Source organism: Sebastes umbrosus, chromosome 15 (genome assembly GCF_015220745.1).
Source record: "Sebastes umbrosus isolate fSebUmb1 chromosome 15, fSebUmb1.pri, whole genome shotgun sequence".
NCBI classification, from domain to species: Eukaryota; Metazoa; Chordata; class Actinopteri; order Perciformes; family Sebastidae; genus Sebastes; species Sebastes umbrosus.
In genome coordinates, this window is record NC_051283.1 from 9,234,158 (window position 1) to 9,247,737 (window position 13,580).

The following is a 13,580-nucleotide window of genomic DNA, read 5'->3' on the forward strand; positions in this document are numbered from 1 at the left end:
TTTTCACTTTCTGGAAGTTTATTGTAATATTTTTGGTCGCCTAAAAATGTCTTATTCGTTGTACTTTCTCCACCCTCTCATGTCACTTCTGGTTGCAAAAAAACCAAGATGGTGACGACAAAAATGCCGAACTCGAGGTTTCAAAACGGCAGTCCTCAAAGCAATGGGTGATGTCATGGTAACCACATACACTTCTTATATACAGTCTATGATAGGGCTGCGTATTGGCAAAGAATCTGGCGATATGATACGTATCATGATACCGGGATTACAATTCAATATATTGCGAAACTGTTAGCTACGCAATATATTGCGATTTTTTTAAATCAAATTTTAGGAAAACTGTTATAGTATAAAGAACATGTCGCCATGTGCATAAAATCTGAGTGAAATAGATACTGTGTTTTTGAGAATCAATACAGTATCACAAAACACAATATCATGATACTCGATATTTTTGGATATTTTCTTTCACCCTACTATGTGCTTGGTTACTTGCAAGAATTGAGTGAGAGATAATCTTTGCATGTAAACTATATAAACTAACTTTTTATATATAACTGTATAAAATCGATACAGTGTTTTTGAGAATCAATACAGTATCACAAATCATAATATTGCGATACTCGATATTTTCGATATTTTCTTACACCCCTAGTGTATGATCTAAACACAAGAACTTTTGCAAATGTCTGATTTGAATCAGGAAAGATTTTGGCCGTTCAGTTCTACAATTCAAAATAAACAAACGACAGTGGTTTGGCGTTAGTAAGAAGAGACAGTGGCTGGTGCCATAAAGATGTTTCAAACCAAATCACTACCAATATCAGAGCAGTGAGAGTGCATCAGTGCATTCAAAGAGCCAGGAAGAAAAGTTAAATCAGGAAGCTAATGGAAACTAGTGAATAGCTGATAACAATCACATGCAAAGTCTTTATAGGAGCGTGAACGCGTGCAGCGGGCAGTAACTCTGCATGATGTGATATAACTCAGATGGATCAATACTAACACTGTTGAGCCTGATGCATCTGGCTGGGCTGTGCGCTGGGTTAAGCAGGATACGGAGGACAAAACAGTACATCCCAACCTGCTTTTATTTTTAAAGAAGCATGCCAATTTTTTTTGTGGAAAACACAGCTCAGATACAACCTACCCAAATACAATGAGCATTTTTTTTCCTTGAGCTGGGCTGTAAATGCAAACCAATCTGCTTGGATCTCAAGGTGATGTAATGCAGGGAGAGAGCAGCCATATGCTCTCTTATTTCACCAACAGTGAATCAACAGACAGGGGTGAGGCAGCGTGCCAAAGAGGCTGCGTGTCCAAGAATCTATATCCTCCACAAAGAGGGACAGGGACAAGCTACTGTTACTGTAAGCAGCAGTAATATTTTGACATACACTCACGATGCAAAGCAATAATTGGGATGTGGCTGCCAATGAGATCTACCTGTGGGTACCAGCTGAGTCAGTAGTAGCTCTGCGTGAAGCCCGGCTATCTACCGGTGCTGCAATCTCTATCACAGGAGGATCATGGACAACAGACCTACTGTGGGACAAATCTAGAAAAATAGACACAACTGCTGTTACATAACAACAAAAAAAAAGCCTGCGGTCTAGCACCACATAGTCTACTCTGCTCAGAGAGAACACGACCTTGATCGACGATGACAATGTCAACAGGAGTAAGCAGAGGGTATAGGACAGAGGACAGGAGGGTGTGAACGTCAGTGTGATGCACTCCGGTTAGTTTCTCCTCAGAAAAGTAGCTCTGATAACTGAGAGTTACCGGCCTGGCCTCAAACGGCAGACAGACAAACACAATGGAGCATTTAGCAGCTGAAGAGCCAGATGTTTTTCTCAGGAGTTAGTGGAGACCAAAGCAGAGCTAAAAGGTAAATATTGGATTTATATTAACCATGTGAACACAAACACAACTCAAATTGAATATAATGTTGCTAAAATTAACTAATTAAAACTACTTTTTGAATGCATAACGCAACTTGAGATGTTTAGGTTGCCCAGTATGAGGGGTAAGTTTTAAAGCTATAGTGAAGATACTGGCATCAAAAGAAACTAGAAAAACGGGTCATACTCATGAAGGAGGCTAAATAACGCTCCAAACTTGTGCTAAATTTTGGCAGGGAAAATGGGTCCTGTGGGTAACCATGAGTCTCCCCTTTACAGACATGCCCACTTTATGATAATCACATACAGTTTTGGTAAAGTCAGCACACTGACAGCTGTTTTTGCCTGTCATCATTTTGTTGTTAATTGATTTCCAATAATAAATGTATACATACATTTGCATAAGGCAAGCATATATTTGTCCACGCCCATGTTGATAAGAGCATTAAATACTTGACAAATCTCCCTTTAAGGTACATTTTGAACAGATAAAAAAAATGTGTAATTTGCGATTCATCGCGATTAAATATTTTAATAGATCGACAGCCCTAATATATATATACTGTGTATATATATATATACACAGTATATATATATACTGTATATATATATAATGATATAATAATAATAATATAATCACCATTAAAGATTGTAATAGATTGATAGCCCTAATATTTATATATTCTTATATTTATATATATTTCTTAATCAAAAGGTATAACTACTACTGTTGTTATTATTATTATTATTATTGTTATTATTATATTATTAATAATATAATAATAATAATAATAATAATAATAATAATTAGTTTTTTATATTTTTTTTAATTTAGTTTTTTTTGTTATGTTGGGGTCGTGGGCAGGGGTGAGGTGGGGTGGCAGGGATACACTTTGATACATATCTTTTTTCATTCTTTTCAGAGAAGTCAAGTACTGTAAGTGATCACAATTCAACAAATAAAGAGTATAAAAAAAAGAAAATTACATCTAGTCAATATTTCAACAATTTGTTCTAACATTTGTTTCTTATTTATCTTATATATTTTGTAAGATAAACAAAGATTTTATATAATTATTTGGAGCTGCATCCAATCTTTTGAAAACACAATACAAGTGTTAAAACAATTAGTTCATTGACAGACAAAAATCGCCAACAACTCTGATTACAGTCATCGTATTTAATTATTTAACAATAAAAAATGACAAAACATTTACAGGTTCCAGTTTGTCAAATGTGAGGAGTTGCTTCCTTTCTCTGCTTTATATATAAAATTAATATCTTTGGGTTTTCGACTGTTCAAACATCGGATGTGAACTGGGGCTTGTGGGAAAATGTGATGGGTATTGTTTTTACATTTTTATTTTTACTATCATCGACTAAATAATCAATAAAAAAAACAATGAATAGATTGATTGATAATGAAAATAATAGCTAAATACCTGTGTGCCATACTCAAAATCTCATACTGAAAAAGTTTGCCAAGTCCATTAAATTGAGCAACAGCCGAGAAATGGAATATTTTATAAATTTTTCATAGCACAAATTTTGACTTGTCATTGCAATAAAGACACACGTGTCACTAATAATATTCATTATGGCTCATTTTCATTAAGTGTCCCGGTAAGTTATTCCAGTGAGCCATCACACACAATACCAGGACTCTGGAACCAGTTCAGCTACATAGAAAATTCAGCCATTATTAATGTTATCAGTTACACCTGTTGTGAAAAAGGGCTATTGGAAACTCATCAACTCATGACATTTCTAACAATTAGAAGAACACGTAGGAGCAATAATAAAACCCTTACGCATGTTTGTGTTCAATCTGACTATAACACGCTGGCTTTGTAATAACGCCATGATCTTAAGATTGCATGAATTACATTATTCGAGAGAGCAGGGGCAGCATTGGACATGAACGTGGGTACATGTTGTGGCTTATGAGTGTGTGCGTCCACTAGGTGATTTGTGAATGAGAACTGCAGCTGACAGGCCTTCTGCCTGACAGAATGCTCTCTCCACGGGGGTCGCAGAAACCAGAGGCCCTTCCACCTCGCAGAGCAACCCAAGCTGGGTCCATACGCTCGCCTCCAGGGTCACTGACGGCATCCAACCCCTTCCAGCAGAGGGCTGCAGCTCAGCCAAGGGCCTAACAACTCACAGCGAGCGCACACATGCTCTGATTCCCATGCACCTCTACACACACACACACACACACACACACACACACACACACGCTGCATGTAAACACAACACCCGAGCATACGGTGTCCACAAAGCACACGTGCAAGCTTTTCTGCCAACACGTTTCACAAGCACATGGGCAAGCAAATGCGTAGGCGAGGATGTAAACACACACAAGTGAGTGTATCCTTTCATTAACAAGGATGAGAGTCAATTTCCGCTCCCGTCGTCGTGGGCCGGTTGCCGGCGGGGAGGAAATCTGTTCGCTTACGGCACTTTTGACATTTAAGATTGCGTCTTTGCTGCTTGGGGGAAGTCCTAATGATTGATGACAAGGGCCACCCTAGGGTCTCCTGCTGCATGACTATAGCTGGAATGTTGTCACCCTTATCTACGCGTGGATGTATGTGCGTTTGCACTACACGTCCTTCCTCGCATGTGAGTGCCGGTTACATGACACATCTTAAATCACGAGCACAAGGTTCTGCGCAAGTACTTTATGATTTATTACTGCTGTAGTCGCTTAGAGTTAAAAAAAAAAGAAAAAAAAAGTGTGTTTTGCAGGTTTCGAAGGCGAGAACATGGAGTTTGATGATATATTGCATTGGGAAGAGATTTGTTCCAATGAGAGTAATGCAAGTTCAGCATTATGTACAGTAACCACTGAAGGGAATGGTGAATGGTCATTTCCTACTTCCTATTTAAACTGTGGTGGATGGTCAGAATTAATGTTGTGATGTCCTGAACTGGAGGATGCTTGGACACATACAGATTTAATTTGTTTACTGATATGAACATTAGAATACCGTAGAGTTTACAGTTTATGTTAACTAAGACTGTGTAATGAACCTCAAGACTTATTCGGTACCTACCGACTAGAGCTACAACAATTAATCGAGTGGTTGTCAACTATTAAATTAATCTATTTTGATAATCGATTAGAAAAATAAAGTCAAATTTTGTGATTCCAGCTTCTTAAATGTGTGTGTATTTTCTGGTTTCTTTACTCTTCTATGACAGTTAACTGAATATCTTTGAGTTGTGGACAAAACAAGACATTTGAGGATGTCATCTTGGGCTTTGGGAAACGCTCATCGACATTTTTCCCCATTTTCTGACAGTTTATGGACCAAACAACTAATTGAGAAAATAATCAACAGATTAATCCACAATGAAAACAATCGTTAGTTGCAGCCCTACAACCAACCATACCTGTGTCCATAGAGACAATCATAACATGGCGAACTGAAGCCCAACAGGCAACAACAGCTGTCAGTGTGTTGACTTGACTATGACTTGCCCCAAACTGCATGTGATTATCATAAAGTGGGCATGTCTGTAAAGGGGAGACTCGTGGCTACCAATAGAACCCATTTACATTCACATATCTTGAGGTCAGAGGTCAAGAGACCCCTTTGAAAATGGCCATGCCAGTATTTCCTCGCTAAACTTTAGCCCAACTTTGGAGCGTTATTTAGCCACCTTCCCGGTGCTAATTGATTCCTTAGGTTTTGTAGTTTTATATGATACCAGTATCTTCACTCCAGCTTAAATACTGAGCCCACTACAACCTAAAAATCCCAAGTTGCGTTACTGCATTAGAAAAAAATACAGCCCTATTGTCCATTGATCTGTTGAGCAGTTTCTCGATTACTCGATTAATGTTTGGTCTATAAAATGTCAGAAAATGATGAAAAATGTCCATCAGTGTTTCCCGAAGCCCAAGATGACATCCTCAAATGTCTCGTTTTGTCCACAACTCAAAGATATTGAGTTTACTGTCATAAAGATCAGTGTTGCCAGATTGGGCTGGTTTCTGCCCAATTGGGCTACTTTTGATTAAGTTGGGCTGGGAAAAATAGCGTTGGGCTGGTAGATGAAATTTGGGCTGCTTTTGACAACATTTGACGGGGTTTTGAAAATATTGTGAAAACAACATTACCAAACAAGCTGATATTTTTATGGTCAAAAACAAAGATACAAAATTCCGTAAACTTTGTTGTGACAACTCACTCATATTATTGACTCATTTAATTTGAGGAATATTTGATTGACATGAGTTGTAGTCAATCATCGTCAGAGATAACGGAGGACCTACTTACCTTGACGTCATCATCGATGACATGGGAATTTGTGTATTTGGTTGTCTGACTGCACTCTTTGTGGGTTGCCATAGCCTATTTATCTAACATTTAGTCTTTGGTTATTTGATGTAGATATGCTTATGATGCATTTTATATTGTGCATTTAATAGTTTTACTGTTTTACACGGGTTTCTGGCAAGGTTATGATTTGTGCTGGTTTTTATTGAATTGACTAGGTTTGAGGTTGTGATTGGGCTGGAAACTGTCAATCTGATCTGGCAACACTGGTAAAGAAACCAGAAAATATTCACATTTAAGTAGCTGGAATCAGACAATTTTTTTCTCTTAAAAAATGACTCAAACCGATTAATCGATTATCAAAAAAGTTGGCGATTAACTTAATAGCCGACAACTAATCAATTAATTGATGAAGCTCTAATTCCCTCCCATCAATACCTTCACTTTGTCCTCAAAGGGTTCAGGCTGACACAGTTATGAAGGACGATTATAAAACAATAATAATAATAATAAAAATCAAAAGACAATTCTACTCTCCCAACTAGAAGACTGTTCACTTTATTTTTCGATTAAGGTTCAGATCGTATGTCTGCTTGGCATGTTCTCCCCGGTACGCATGATACGGACAACATCAGTGAAGCTCTAGAAGTGCCCTCACATTTCACCTGCTACCAAGGACACTGTAATGACTGACGGTTGAGGGATGAGGCGCCCGCCGGTGACTCCATAAGAACGAGCCGCATGAATATCAATGTTGTCCTCTCCTGCTCTGCTGCCCTTGGCTGAACAGAGGGACCTTTGACAGGGCCGTAGCAAAAACCCAGAGTGTATGCCATTTCATAATGCAACAGCACGCCGTGGGATCTCATGACACGCTCTGAGACTCCGCACACCGCGTAGATGTTTACCATACCACCACTGTATGTGTGTTATGAGCCGGGCAGGGTTAACTCTGAGACTGGTTGCCCTTTGAGCCGGGCTGCTCATGTCCAGTGTCAAGAAACCACACACACCATTCTGGCTCCAGTGGAAAACACAGTGAAATCCATTTGGGCTTCGGGCCTATCGGTGCCACAAAGGAGTCCATTATGCTCCCACTTTAGCACCCATGAAACATCAGGATTGATAGAGGCAACTCTAACCTACAGGGATCCATAACAAACAAACAGGAACGTCGATAACGGCGATGATGATGGTTTTGTTTATGCTTGATACACTGGAAGACACATAAAGAGCTTGGTAAGTTATTCTGGATAAAAGTGCTGGCAAAAGGCATTACAGCAGGCAGCAACAATATATATTTTTGTCCAAATAAATCATCCCGTTGCTACTTTTCTTCACTTATTGATATAAAACAATAATGATTCAACCTTGATGCAGTTCACCCAATGTTCTAATGGCTGTTATAAACACTTTTATGGGAAAAACACTAAGACATTATGCATTTCGTATGTTCTGTTTGAGTCCAATAAATAGACGCAAAAATGGGTAGTTCATGTGAGCAGCGATAGTCAACAACAACAACTTTAGCAGGGAGTCAAACTACTTCATCAACGTAAAATCCAATAAAAAAACTTGGTTGACAGCAAAGATGGATATAAAAGTGAATGAAAAGTTGCAGAGTACCATTTAAAAGGGGTACTCCAATATTGCCCTTCCATAAACTTGAGGCACTCAAGACTATCAAAGAAAGAAAGGTTCAAATCAATACAGCAGAGGTCAAAATATCCTGACTTCTAGTTCCTAGTGTGGATCAAGCTATGGACTACGCACCCAAAAGTTGCGTAGTGACGTCTCTCTCTCTGAAGCTACGATGCCTGTGTGTGTTTTCTACTGGGATGCACTCACACCGCGCAGCGCGTCTCGCTCGTTCATTCACTTCCCGGCTGATAAAAAGACCCGGAGTCGCTGGATAAAACACATCAGGTAAGATAACGTTTCATAACGTATATTGTGCGAGACGAGGGATGTAGTTCACCGAGCGGTTTCACACAGAACTAAATGATACTACGACAAACCTACAATGAACTGTGACTTTCTTTACTTGCAAAATTATCTTTTAAATTCATCATATGTGTGATTCATGGCGCTATTCAAATAGGATAAAAATAAATATTTGTCTCTCGCTGTTGACTACTGTACATATTTTTTCCAAAATAAGGTCACATGGTGGGACTTAGCCGCTCTATTCCCATGAAGCAACTAGATAGCATCCTTTGTCAGACCTGATGACATCATCAGGGTTATTTATTCAGACATTGAAAAGCTTCCCTGGGAGACACAGAAGACATTATACAACCATTTTTTTTCAGTCTTTACTCTCATGGTGAGCCAACTGATCGTGATGTGTAAAATCGGCGGAGTGTTCCTTTAAATATGTGTGTATTCACACAGATTTACGACATAAAGATTAAATTCTGTGCTTTGAATAGATACATGAGGTCAGTGTTGCCCTGACCAGCCAGCCTACAACAACAAATGACAGACGCTGCCTCCTGTTCATCATCTGGGCTGTGATTGATGCAGGTACACGGCATCAAACCTGACTGCTGGAACATCGAGTCGTGGATTGTTTTGTCCCCTGTGCATCCTTCCTGAGGTGAAGGACAACTCCGGGGAAAGAAAAATGATAATAAACAACCACAGTCACAGCCGCCGGCGTAAGACAGCACGACATCATGACAGACTGGAGAGGAGCCTCAGGTTCTAGTTAAAGCATGAGAGAGCTACACGTACTGCAAACACTAAGACTTTACTGTAACAATGCAAACATATAGAGAAACCACTTTACTCTGGTCTGAGTCATTATGTGCATCTGTTAGTATCTGTGCTGTGCAGCAGTGCATTGCTGCCACCATGACAACAACATATTTGCTCAGTTTCTTTGAATAAAAAATCTTTTGCAAGGTCCTTTTCACGTTATGACAAAATATGTTTTGTAACATGCGGTACTGTGCTCAGCTGTGTATGGAATATGTTGCACCAAACAAGCCTAAAACGATCACTTAAAAACTAATATCAAGTCAATTGATCTCTTAGTCAATCGACAGAAAAATTAATCAACATTTAACAACATTATTCATCAAGGAAAATTGTGAAATACTCCAGCTAGGGATGCACCGATCCAACTTTTTCAATCCCGATAGCGATACCGAATACCGATCCGTGTTCAATAATAAGCTGTATGCCTCACTGTGTGGAAGTGACTGAGATCAATCTTTTATGTGTAAGACAACATCAGGCTTGACTTAAACATTGCTTTCTTAACTTTGTATAACATGCTACAAATAAATACATAGATATAAATTGATTGAATTGTCATTTATTATTAAAAATAATAAATCATACACCAACAACTGCAAAAAACATTTGGTGAAAACTTAAACAGGAATTAAAATTCCAGTATATAATGTATATAGTATATAAACATAGAATTTCATTTAATAGATCGGCCTCATTGTCACAGATATCCAGTATCGGTATCGGTGCATCCCTAGTTCCAGCTTCTTTAATGTAAAGGCTGACCCGAATGCTTCGAAGCTTTGACCGTTGCCATGGTATTCGACCTCCAAATCATTATTCGAATACTTTGTTTTGAGTTTTCTTTAAATATATGTATGTTATAATAATGTATAAAATCCCATAATAGCCCATTAAATAAGGAATAGTCCCACAATTCATACTCAAAATGAATTATTATTAGTTATTCTCAGACGGATATCGCTGTTTGTTGTGTGTAGAGGTGCATGTGTGTACAGTAGTGCGTCAGCGGCACTGAAACCTGCGGCCCCGTAGTGAAAGCTCGGCTGGAGAGGCCAGACACAATGCCAGCCGATGGTAAATATCAAAGTAAGCACATATACATATACATATATAGAGCATCATCTTTTCTTGTAAAATGTCGGGTGTAATCGGTAACACCGGTGTTATCGCAAGTTTATTAACCGGTGGGAAAATTTCCTTCGAATATTTCTCACTGTAGCTTCGAAGCCCAAAAAATGGTATTCGTTACAGCCCTAAAGGATTCGCTGCTTTTGTTTGTTCTATATTATAAATTCAATACATTTGGGTTTTAGATTGATGTTTACATTTTGTAGATTTAATAAAATTATCAAAAGATTTATTGATAATGAAAATATTCATAATTTGCAGACCAATGCTCCCTCCCTCCCAAGTTGGTAGCATGATAATAGACAATTCATCGTGTACACCCAGACAGATAAATCTCCACTTTGTGCCCAGAAATGTTGTGAGCCTTTGGAGAATTAGCTTATTCTAAATCTTGTGATAAACCAATCACATTCACATGGAGGAAATGAAAAAAATGCTTTGTTGTATCGAGTGTTTTTGCAGCAGAGCAAGCCAAGGCTGTCCTCAGATGCCCTCTAATCCAGCAGGCATCATTGCAATGAGGAGTGTTTTATGGCTACAGAGCTGATCCTGTACAGTAGGTCATTTTCTTGCTATTTGTAGGCATCATCATCATCATGCATATTTGTTTTTTTATTTCCCCCAGGGATAGACATAGTAAAGGGTTGCACGAAATCCACTGTAACATGGGATGTTAAAGCTTATCCACTTGGCTACTACACCGACATCCAAATCAGCCCACCAATTTAAGCTCAGTTGTGATTATGTAATATTATCAGCGATTTGATCCTGCAGCCTCACACACACACAAAAAATCCGCCCCTAACGGTACTGTTTCTCACGCATGATGTCATGTTGGATTCCTTGGAAGCAGGTTATGCAGAAATGTCCGAGCATGCAGGAAAGGCATTATGATGCATGCAGTGGTTTCGTTTTCTGTTGCATGTGTGAAACGGCAAACGCCAAATCCCGTTAAAATAATCGCACATTTTAGTCTAAATATGCCTCTCAGCAAGATGCATATAATAAAGAACACAAGTGATAGTATTTTATAAATACTAAAGGTGTCATTGTTCATTCGGCATTCATAAATTCAGTAAATGTGGACATTTACTGGTTCTCACTCTCACAATCTTCTCCCAACAAAGTCGTCAGTAGGGGCTGGAGTAGATCAAATGGGGGGGGGGAATAAGTGCTAGTAGGTGGGTGATATATAGCTGCCAAAACCACCAATAGTTTATAAAACGTCATGCTCTTTAACGGGCATGCGCGCATACAGATGAAGTAATACAAATATATTAAAGTGCCAGATTTTTTGAATGGAGTTTGGTGTGTAGCAGGTGATGATGTAGCCCATGCAGTGCAGCATGATGAATGACCAAATATGATGCACACCTGTGTAAAAACAGGGGGTTTTAAAATGAAACTGGCAGTAGCTGCAGACATAAAACACCTGCACCCCTGTGTGTTTTAAAGCAACAACAATGACAGTACTAGGTAATATCGATTCACAAAACACTTCGGCAAACGTAGAGAGCAGACTACTCCAGTTTTTCTAGCAGTGCAGTTCTGCTACTACAATCAACCTAACAGGAACAACAAAGCTTTTCAAATTAAGACTGCAACACAATGAATTCCACTCATGCTAGTGTTTCACCACTCTCTGTACTGTAAATAAGAGTATTTTAACATCACATCGGCTGCTCCTAAACGACCAAACTGCGTTGCTGTATTTTTACCTCGACATAGACAAAGTCCAGATGTTTTATTTTGACACATGAAATCACTACAACTTCCGGTCTCGTTTTGTCCCATTCTAGCTGACTTGCCGCAGCTCGCCACCTCCTCCTCCTCCTCTCCTCCACCTCTCTCTCTCTCTCAAAGACAATGAATGAAGAGCCAGTTTTGGGGGAAGAGGAGACAAGCCCCAGGACCAGTCCAGGTAGCTTAACAGCCCTCTAACATGTTATCCAGAGACATTACAGAGACACAGGACAACAGTCCTCTCTCTTAGCTCTAGTGACGCTACCGGACCTTATCTTACCATTCAGAACAAATAGCGATAAGAAAAACATGCATAATAATAATAATACACGTCCGGCCACTCTGTGTGAAATGTTACAATAAAAACAAAGCGATAAAATAGGTGATAATGTGTCCAACAACGCCTCAGTGACAGCATGTATGTGAGCTTACGTTACCTGCAGGATGCTCAACTTCACTTCTTCTCTGCGGTGCGACCAACGGCTGCGTCAACCGCCGAGCTGCAGACAGGAAGTCTTCACGGTATGGGCTTCAAAATAAAAGATGTACAAGCCTTTGGGGCGTTGACGACAAAACACTCAAATACTGAAGCAGTAATATGCTATTACATGTCTTTAAGTCCACTTATAAACGTGTATATATATGTATAACTTTAAATTATATTGTAGATGGAACCACATTCAACCGTTTTCGGTCAGAGCTGCATTAAGTGCGTCGTGTTAAGATAGATAACGTTACATTTCAGACCGGAAACGCCTCATTTTATTTTAGCCAGCTTGATGCTACAATGCTGGCATCTTCTGCAACACCATACACAGCTATCTATGGAGGTATGGAGGATGGAACCTGCCAAATAAAAAAATAATATATAAAAAATAAAAAATATATGATATAATATACAAATATAATATATATAAAAATATAAAAAATATTTAAAAAAATGATTCGATAAATAAATATGTCTTCAAATGTAGCAAAAAAATTATAATAAAAATAAATGTAGCCATTTATGAACTGATAAAATGTGACATGAATTGATATTTGGCTTCTTTATTTGTTTATCTTTGTATTAAATCCCTTGTTTATTTACTATTTTTGCTTAATTTTTCCCTTTTATTTAATTATTTATTTTCATCATTTTTAAAATTTCTATATTTATTTTTGAACACATTTTTATTTAGTTTTGCACGTTTCTTTTTTTTTATTTTATCTTTATTTTTCAATGTATGTGTCTAGGAATTCATATATGTATCTATATCTGCATGATTTTCCCTTTCCCTTTTTTTTTTCCAAGGGGGAGAAGTGTGGCGATCGCCGAAATAAGAAATATTATAGTATGTTTTTTTGGTTGTTCTCACTCACCTCCACACACCCACCGGTCCTGTCAACCTGTGAGATGTCTGTATTTACCTGCTTTCGGGAAGTCCGGCCCCGTTACGTCCCTTTATGATGAGGCAAAAGAAACAGTATGGCGTGTGATACCACATCTCACCCCTTTATTTATTTCCCCAAACTTATATATTTCTGTATTCTTTTCTTTATACATTTCTTTAATTTAAGACTCAACAGGTATAAAATATTTGCTTTAGTCATTCATACCTTTATACCATTATTATTATTACTATTAGGTTCTCTATTACTTTTCACTCTGAATCTTGATTTTGTCAGTGTGGGTAATCTTTTTTAGCGCATCAGGAAACAAAACGTTCAAATGAAACACAACAAAACAATATGTGGAAGATGTAGCATG

General features: G+C 38.3%; 1 protein-coding gene across 2 annotated transcripts in view; it reads right to left on the bottom strand.

Moving 5' to 3' along the window:
* Nucleotides 1–12,350, bottom strand: part of hivep3a (HIVEP zinc finger 3a) — a 46,507-nt gene extending 34,157 nt beyond the window's left edge. Inside the window, exon 1 of one of the 2 annotated variants that reach the window (XM_037796029.1) lies at nucleotides 12,268–12,350. The gene's annotated coding sequence lies outside the window, so the exon portion shown is untranslated. The remainder of the gene's footprint in view (nucleotides 1–12,267) is intronic. The other variant, XM_037796027.1, reaches the window with a different exon arrangement.
* Nucleotides 12,351–13,580: the final 1,230 nt, after the last annotated feature.